This window comes from Manis javanica, chromosome 7 (assembly GCF_040802235.1).
Source record: "Manis javanica isolate MJ-LG chromosome 7, MJ_LKY, whole genome shotgun sequence".
NCBI classification, from domain to species: Eukaryota; Metazoa; Chordata; class Mammalia; order Pholidota; family Manidae; genus Manis; species Manis javanica.
The window spans coordinates 99,079,534-99,089,128 of NC_133162.1; positions in this window are offsets into that span (position 1 = coordinate 99,079,534).

Genomic DNA, 9,595 nt, shown 5'->3' on the forward strand with positions numbered 1-9,595 from the left:
AAATGGAGATGAGCAAAGATCACTTCAAACCTGTTTCTCCTAAGGCATTTGTGACTAGGCTGTAATGTACATCTGGAGAATTGTTCAAAACATCCTCCTCCTCAAGTATGGAACATATCCTCTCAAAATTGAAACACCCAAAACACACTTCAGTTTCATGAAGTGAACTTCAGGTATAACTTTTTTTGAGAGCCATACCTGATTTCATTCACAGGGAAGTCAGCTGTTTCTTCATCCCAAAACAATTTAGAGAGTTCTTTCACACTCAGAAGCCAACTCTGAAGTTTTGAAATGTGAAAGTCTAGCCTAGATCAGTTTAGCAAACCTGGTTTGAAGTCACTTTTGGTCCATTTCTGTAGAACTCTTGACCCCTTTGGCTTCTTTCTTATTTGTTCTATCCCTGGATTAGAGATGCTGTCGCCTGGGTGGAAATCCATCGGAAATATGGTAGCCTGAAATGTGTTCCCGGGAAAACTGCTCATGCTGTCTGCCTCCTTTTCTCCTGAGTCTTCCTCAGTGTGGTCTCCTGTGGTACTGTCTGGGGGCTGGGAGGAGGCATGAGATGTATAGACTGATCCTGTGACCCGGGGACATCTTCTTCCAGGGTACTCAGAATATAAACCAGCTTCAAAGTTGAACCAGAAGAGGCTATCAGGTGATAGGTCCTTGGAATACAGATTATAGCTTATCAGGGAAAGACTGAGCCAGAACTGGGCAAACTAGACATTATCTTTTGAGGGACACAGACTCAAAAGAGAAGGCTGGTCTTCTGGAGGCTGATCACATGTCTGCAAGGCTTCCATTCAGAATCACCCCCTAGCCTATTGTTGATTTGAAGTCACCATTACAGATTGAAAATTATCAAGGTGGGGCCGTTCATTTATTCAAAACTTTAATCACCATGCCTTATATATATCCCTGCACAAATAGTTTATAAAACTTTTAAGTAGGAGAAAATAAATGTCCTGAAAGAACAGAACACAATACAGTTAAATACACACAAGTATAGACCAGAAGACAGTGAAAGTTTGAGTGTGGATAGAGCCTTGAGTTTATGAGTTTGAGTGGAGCAGTAGCTTAGGGTAGATGGGAAATGTGTTCAGTTCTTAGAAACATGAGGCCATTTTGTTAGGGGAAGAAAATGGCACATTGGTTATTTCTCAAGAAATTGTATCCTTCACCAAATCCTGACCTAAAACCAGTCTTGCCTACCAAAACAAATATCTATCCATCAAACCCAGTGAGTTTATAAGATGAGTGAAAAACAAAATCAACTATCAAAGGATAAAGGCATGGCTATTGGCCAAAGAAGTTTGCTTTGTAAAAATGATGATCAAGGCCAATTATGTTTATATAAACTGTCTCTCTCTATTTTAATAATCTCTCTCTCTCTCTTTCTGATTTGTCCCAAATGAACTATGTGATTATATGAGCATGGACAACTCTCTCAACCTTCCTTCACCTATTGATCTGGAAATAACTGTAGAACTTTCAAAGCTCTTTTCAGTACTAAAATTCTACACCTAAATAAAATAATTAGGCATTGGTCCATTTTTCCAATAACCCAAATTTGAATAGAGAAAAACTACTGAATTGAAATACCAGATTGATAATAATATGACTATACTCAGTTAATTCCAGAAGTTCCCATATTAGGTATTGTCATACTTTGGCTATTCTAATAAAAAATAAAGGAGAAAGATGAACTAATTCAGTCCTATATTTTGCAACTTGTTGGCTTTGTTTGCAATAGTTTTCAATGACTTGTCATATTTTTCCAAACTAAAGGATTGGCTCTAAATAAAACCAAAAATTGGAAGTATTTCACCATCTCACAAAAAAGAGACTCATTACTTTTCTCAGAATTCCTATGGACACAGAATTTCATGGCAGGTCTACTGTCCATCTTGACTTAAGAAAAAATATACACGTTGAATTACTTTCAAGGGCTTACTAGGTAGGTCTTTGCAGAGGTAAAGCAGGGAACAACACTAAGAGGTGTTAAAGGACACTTCCTGCCTTTAAAGTGCTGAAGCTCCATTTGTAGAGAGAAAACATACATTCCTGAAAAGCAGCAAACAATGCACTGGGTGAAGGGTGGTAAGTCCCCTAACAAGCAGAAAGAAACAAGACACTCAAAGAGAGGGGATGGGGTGCCCTGGATCTACTCGTCCCTGGTCCAAAGCTTTCAGCAATTCTCTGACAAGGATTAGAACAGAAACATTCTGCGCTGGCTTGAAAAATCCCCAAGACATTTCTACCCTCCCTTCTCCACCGTCTTCAGTGACAACACAGAAAATAAATCCCATCTCTCCATGGCTGCATGTGTCTTGACAGAGTTATACCAGTGGCGGGACTCACCCATTGCAGGCCCAGCGAGAGCGGTTAGGTCACCTCCGCGGGTCCCCTCCTCGAGCAGAGCTCGCTCCAGCTCCTGGCGGCAGCTCCAGTAAGCGCAAGATTCACGTAGAAAGAAAGAAGGTCCAGCTTCTAAATGAAAAAGTTCTGATTGCTGTCAGCCTAGGGAAGACAACGCGAGGTGTGCGGGGGCAGTGCTTCTCCTCTTTCCAGCCCTCCCTCTTTCCTTCCCTCTCTCCTTTCCGTCTACCCTCTCCCCTTCCTTCCTTTTTAAATTCCCTTCCTTCTTCCCTTCCTCCTTCCCTTCCCTTCTTGCCTGCCTTACATTAATTTAAAAATCTCTCAATAATCCATAATAGAGAGGAAACAAAGACAACATTTTTTAAGGAATTTCGTCATTTCAGATAAACCAGTCTCTCTGAGGCCCCAAGCCCCTCCCTCCATTTCCAGCAAGACCAGCCCCAAAACACAAAGGTAAAGAAAACAACTCTTTTGAAGGTCAATAAGGCCTATCAGGGAGGCACTAAGACATCAACAGCTCTTTAAATGCTTTCCTGAAAGTCAGGAGCTCCTTGCCTCACAGAAGGCTGCAAAGCTCTTTGAATTCCATGGGAAAAGAAACTTATTTCAAAAATAAACTTTGAAGTTGTTTGAAGATGAAAACAGAGACTTGCCTCTGAGCCAGCCCTGAACCAGTGGGGAGGGACTATGATATTTTGAAATATGCTTCAGAGAAACTCATTAGAATTTAAAAGGACTGTGCAAACAGGTCCCCCATGGATCTGTTCCACTGAAAGTATGTGACAGGTTTTAAGAGCACAAATGAAGTTAAAGTTGATATTGACCACTATCAAAGTCTTAATTTGATTATACAAGGTGATTTTTCATTCAACAAAGATACAAAGCAATTATTTCAGAAACTTGCCTGTAAACTTAACTCTACTGACTCTGTCAATCTGATTTTACATTAAGAAGGGCGCTACATTGCACTTAGCACAACCATAGTACACCCAACCCATGACAGTTTTCCCTTTGACAGTTCTTTGGTTTACCTTTGACTTCCAATGAAACCGTCCTAAGTTACAAAGTGACAAATAGAAAACTATGCTTTATTTAATCAATTATTTAGGCATAGATTTTTTTTAAATTTTCATATAAACTCCCATTAATTGAGCACTTACTACTTACTATATCTCAGGCTTTATACACACACACACACACACACACACACACACGCACACACACACACTGTATTCCAGGTAAAAACACACACACACACACATGTATACACATACATATTCCCTTCTCATACCAATCTTGAAAGGTGAATGTTGCTAACTCTGCTACCAGATAAAGAAACTGAGTGATCAAGCAAGTCTCTCCAGTGCATTCAGCTGTAAGCAGTGCAACTAGGATTTTAATCCAGAATAAAAAATGCATGCTATTGTCATTTCATTTACTTTTGACTTTCATAATACCAACAGGCTTAAAGATTGGAAACTGTCATTATACCCACTTTCATCTTTAATCAATGTTCTGAACTGTTAAAATGCTGAAGTGTTAAAATACTTGGGTGACTGGTGTTTTCTCTTTTCTTTTGACAAAACACAGAAAGAAACCTTACAGAGGTGGAGCCAAGATGGCGGTGTGAGTAGGACAGTGGGAATCTCCTCCCAAAAACATATATATTTTTGAAAATACAACAAATACAACTAATCCTAAAAGAGATACCAGAAGACACAGGACAACAGCCAGACTACATCCACATGTGTGAGAGCTCAGCGCCTGGTGAAAGGGGTAAGATACAAGCCCCGGCCTGGCGGGACCCAAGTGCCTCTCACCCCAGCTCCCGACGGGAGGAGAGGAGTTGGAGCGGGGAGAGAGAGGGAGCCCAGGACTGCTAAACACTCAGCGCTAGCCATCCGCACCAGAGCACAGACAAAGTGCATGCGTGGAGGGCTGGAAACTAGGGAAACAGGGCAGCAAGATCTCTGAGTGGGTCCTGAAGCTGATGCCCCTGTGACAAAAAAAAGCGAGTGCTTTTTGAAAGTCTTAAAGGCACAGGGATGTAACAGCTGGACAGAAACAACGCAGGTCACAGTCCTGCAGCTGGAAATTCCAGGGAAACCTGGGCTCACTAAACCCCTGGGCAACAGCTCTGAGACCCCTCATGGAGGTAAACAGCCAAACAGCCCCCTGTCCATTACCCCTCTGGGGCGTGGCCATACCAGAGAAGCAGCCTGAGACTGGTCATGCCCTCAGCCAGGGAGCTTCCTCCATACTGGCCGGGCAAGACAGAAAGACCCAGTCTACACACAATTACTCAACACAAGCCACTAGGAGTCGAAGTTGTCCCAGTAAAGAAAGGCCAGTAGCAAGTGGAAACTTTGGCTCTCCCAGTTGACAGTCAATAGCACATATCAACATGAAAAGGCAAAAAAATTTGATCCAGACAAGACTAACGCAGACAGCTTCGGCATCTGCAACATCTTCCCCTGAGAAGGAACCTGGAGAGACAGATTTAACCAGTCTTTCTGAAAAAGAATTCAAAACAAAAGTCATAACCATGCTGATGGACTTGCAGAGAAATATGCAAGAACTAAGGAAGGAGAATACAGAAATAAAACAAGCTCTGGAAGGACTTCAAAACAGAATGGACGAGATGCAGGAGACCATTAATGGACTAGAAAACAGAGAACAGGAATGCTTTGGACTAGAAAACAGAGAACAGGAATGCAGAGAAGCTGATAGAGAGAGAGATAAAAGGATCTCCAGGAATGAAAAAATTTTAAGAGAACTGTGTGACCAATCAAAATGGAACAATATCTGCATTATAGGGGTACCAGAAGAACAAGAAGAGAGAAAAAGGGATAGAAAGGGTTTTTGAAGAAATAATTGCTGAAAACATCTCCAAACTAGGGGAGGAAATGGCCTCTCAGACCACAGAGGTACGCAGAAGTCCCATGACAAGGGATCCAAGGAGGGCAACACCAAAATACATAATAATTAAAATGGCAAAGATCAAAGACTAGGACAAAGTATTAAAGGCAGCCAGAGAGAAAAAAAAGGTCACCTACAAAGGAAAACCCAACAGGCTTTCATCAGACTTCTCAACAGAAACCCTACAGGCCAGAAGAGAATGGCATGATATACTTAATGCAATGAAACAGAAGGGACTCAAACCAAGACTATTGTATCCAGCACGATTACCATTTAAATATGAAGGAGGGATTAAACAATTCCCAGACAATCAAAAGTTGAGGGAATTTGCCTCACACAAACCACCTCTACAGGGCATCTTACAGGGACTGCTCTAGATGGGAGCACTCCTAAAAAGTGCACAGAACAAAACACACAACATATGAAGAAGGGAGGAGGAATAAGAAGGCAGAGAAATAAAGAATCATCAGACTGTGTTTATAATAGCTCAACAAGCGAGTTAAGTTATACAGTAAGATAGTAAAGAAGCTAACCCTGGACCTTTGGTAACCACAAACTTAAAGCCTGCAATGGCAATAAGTACATACCTTTCAATAATCACCCTAAATGTAAATGGACTGAATGAACCAATCAAAAGACACAGAGTAATAGAATGGATAAAAAACCAAGATCCATTCATATGATGCTTACAAAAGACTCACCTCAAACCCAAAGACATGCACAGACTTAAAGTCAAGGGATGGAAAAAGGTATTTCATGCAAACAACAGAGAGAAAAAAGCAGGTGTTGCAATACTAGTATCAGACAAAACAGACTTCAAAAAAAAGAAAGTAAGAAAAGATAAAGAAGGACATTACATAATGATAAAGGACTCAGTCCAACAAGAGGACCATTATAAATATATATGCACCCAATACAGGAGCACCAACATATCTGAAAGAAATACTAACAGAACTAAAGGAGGAAATAGAATGCAATGCATTCATTATGGGAGACTTTAACACACCACTCACTCCAAAGGACAGATCCACCAGACACAGAGGCACTGAACAACACAGTAGAACAGATGGACCTAGTAGACATCTATAGAACTCTACATCCAAAAGCAACAGAATACACATTCTTCTCAAGTGCACATGGAACATTCTCCAGAATAGAACACATAAAAGGCCACAAAAAGAGCCTCAGTAAATTCCAAAAGATTGAAATCCTACCAACCAACTTTTCAGAACACAAAAGCATAAAACTAGAAATAAACTGTACAAAGAAAGCAAAAAGGCTCACAAACACATGGAGCATTAACAACACGCTCCTAAATAATCAATGGATCAATGACCAAATCAAAATGGAGATCCAGCATTTTATGGAAAAAAATGACAACAACATCAGAAAGCCCCAACTACTGTGGGATACAGCAAAAGCAGTCTTAAGAGGAAAGTATATAGCAATCCAGGCAAATGTAAAGAAGGAAGAACAATCCCAAATGAATAGTCTAATGTCACAATTATCAAAATTGGAAAAAGAAGAACAAATCAGGCCTAAGGTCAGCAGAAGGAGGGACATAACAAAGATCAGAGAAGAAATAAATAAAATTGAGAATAAAACAAAGCAGAAATCAATGAAACCAAGAGCTGGTTCTTTGAGAAAATAAACAAAATAGATAAGCCTCTAGCCATACTTATTAAGAGGAAAAGAGAGTCAACACAAATCAACAGAATCAGAAACGAGAAAGGAAATCTCACGACAGACCCCACAGAAATACAAAGAATTATTAGAGGGTACTATGAAAACCTATATGCTAACAAGCTGGGAAACCTAGGAAAAGTGGACAACTTCCTAGAAAAATACAACCTTCCAAGACTGACCCAGAAAGAAACAGAAAATCTAAACAGACCAATTACCAGCAATGAAATTGAAGCTGTAATGAAAAAACTACCAAAAAACAAAACCCCCGGACCAGATGGATTTACATCGGAATTTTATCAGACATACAGGGAAGACATAATACCCATTCTCCTTAAAGTTTCCCAAAAAATATAAGAGAAGGGAATACTCCCAAACTCATTCTATGAAGCCAAAATCACCCTAATACCAAAACCAGGCAAAGAACCCACCAAAAAAGAAAACTACAGACCAATATCCCTGATGAACGTAGATGCAAAAATAATCAACAAAATATTAACAAACCGAATTCAAAATACATCAAAAGGATCGTACAACATGACCAAGTGTGATTCATCCCAGGGATGCAAGGATGGTACAACATTCGAAAATCCATCAACATCATCCACCACATCAACAAAAAGAAAGACAAAAACCACATGATCATCTCCATAGATGCTGAAAAAGCATTTGACAAAGTTCAACACCCTTTCATGATAAAAACTCTCAGCAAAATGGGAATAAGAGGACAAGTAGCTCAGCATAATAAAGGCCATCTATGATAAACCCACAGCCAATATTATATTGAACAGCAAGAAGCTGAAAGTTTTTCCTCTGAGATTGGGAACTAGACAGGGATGCCCACTCTCCCCACTGTTATTTAACATAGTACTGGAGGTCCTAGCCAAGACAATCAGACAAAACAAAGAAATACAAGGAATCCAGATTGGTAAAGAAGAAGTTAAACTGTCACTATTTGCAGATGACATGATATTGTACATAAAAACCCCAAAACTACTAGAACTGAAATTGGAATACAGCAAAGTTGCAGGATAGAAAGTTAACACACAGAAATCTGAGCTTTCCTATACACTAACAATGAACCAATAGAAAGAGAAATCAGGAGAACAATTCCATTCACAATTGCATCAAGAAGAATAAAATACCTAGGAATAAACCTAACCAAAGAAGTGAAAGACCTATACTCTGAAAACTACAAGTCACTCTTAAGAGAAATTAAAGGGAAACTAACAAATGGAAACTCATTCCATGCTTGTGGCTTGGAAGAATTAATATCATCAAAATGGCCATCCTGCCCAAAGCAATATACAGATTTGATGCAATCCCTATCAAATTACCAGCAACATTCTTCAATGAACTGGAACAAATAATTCAAAAATTCGTATGGAAATGCCAAAGACCCCGAATAGCCAAAGCAATCCTGAGAAAGAAGAATAAAGTAGGGGGGACCTCACTCCCCAACTTCAAGCTCTACTATAAAGCCATAGTAATCAAGACAAATTGGTACTGGCACAAGAACAGAGCCACAGACCAGTGGAACAGACTAGAGACTCCAGACATTAACCCAAACATATATGGTCAATTAATATTTGATAAAGGAGCCATGGACATACAATGGCAAAATGACAGTCTCTTCAACAGATGGTGCTGGCAAAACTGGACAGCTACATGTTGGAGAATGAAACTGGACCATTGTCTATCCCCATATACAAAAGTAAATTCAAAATGGATCAAAGACCTGAATGTAAGTCATGAAACCATTAAACTCATGGAAAATAACATAGGCAAAAACCTCTTAGACATAAACATGAGTGACCTCTTCTTGAAAATATCTCTCCAGGCAAGGTAAACAACAGTAAAAATGAACAAGTGGGACTATATTAAGCTGAAAAGCTTCTGTACAGCAAAAGACACCATCAATAGAACAAAAAGGAACCCTACAGTAAGGGAGAATATATTTGCAAAAGGCAGATCTGATAAAGGCTTGACATCCAAAATATATAAAGAGCTCACATGCCTCAACAAACAAAAAATAAATAATCCAATTAAAATATGGGCAGAGGAACTGAACAGACAGTTCTCCAAAATAGAAATACAGATGGCCAACAGACACATGAAAAGTAGCTCCACATCACTAATTATCAGAGAAATGCAAATTAAAACTACAATGAGGTATCACCTCACACCAGTAAGGATGGCTCCCATCCAAAAGACAAACAACAAATGTTGGCGAGGCTGTGGAGAAAGGGGAACCCTTCTACACTGCTGGTGGGATTGTAAATTAGTTCAACCATTGTGGAAAGCAGTATGGAGGTTCATCAAAATGCTCAAACAGACCTACCATTTGACCCAGGAATTCCACTCCTAGGAATTTATCCTAAGAACACAGCAATCAAGTTTGAAAAAGACAGATGCACCCCTATGTTTATCGCAGCACTATTTACAATAGCCAAGAATTGGAAGCAACCTAAATGTCCATCGGTAGATGAATGGATAAAGAAGAAGTGGTACATATACACAATGGAATATTACTCAGCCATAAGAAGAGGGCAAATCCTACCTTTTGCAGCAACATGGATAGAGCTGAAGGGTATTATGCTCAGTGATATAAGCC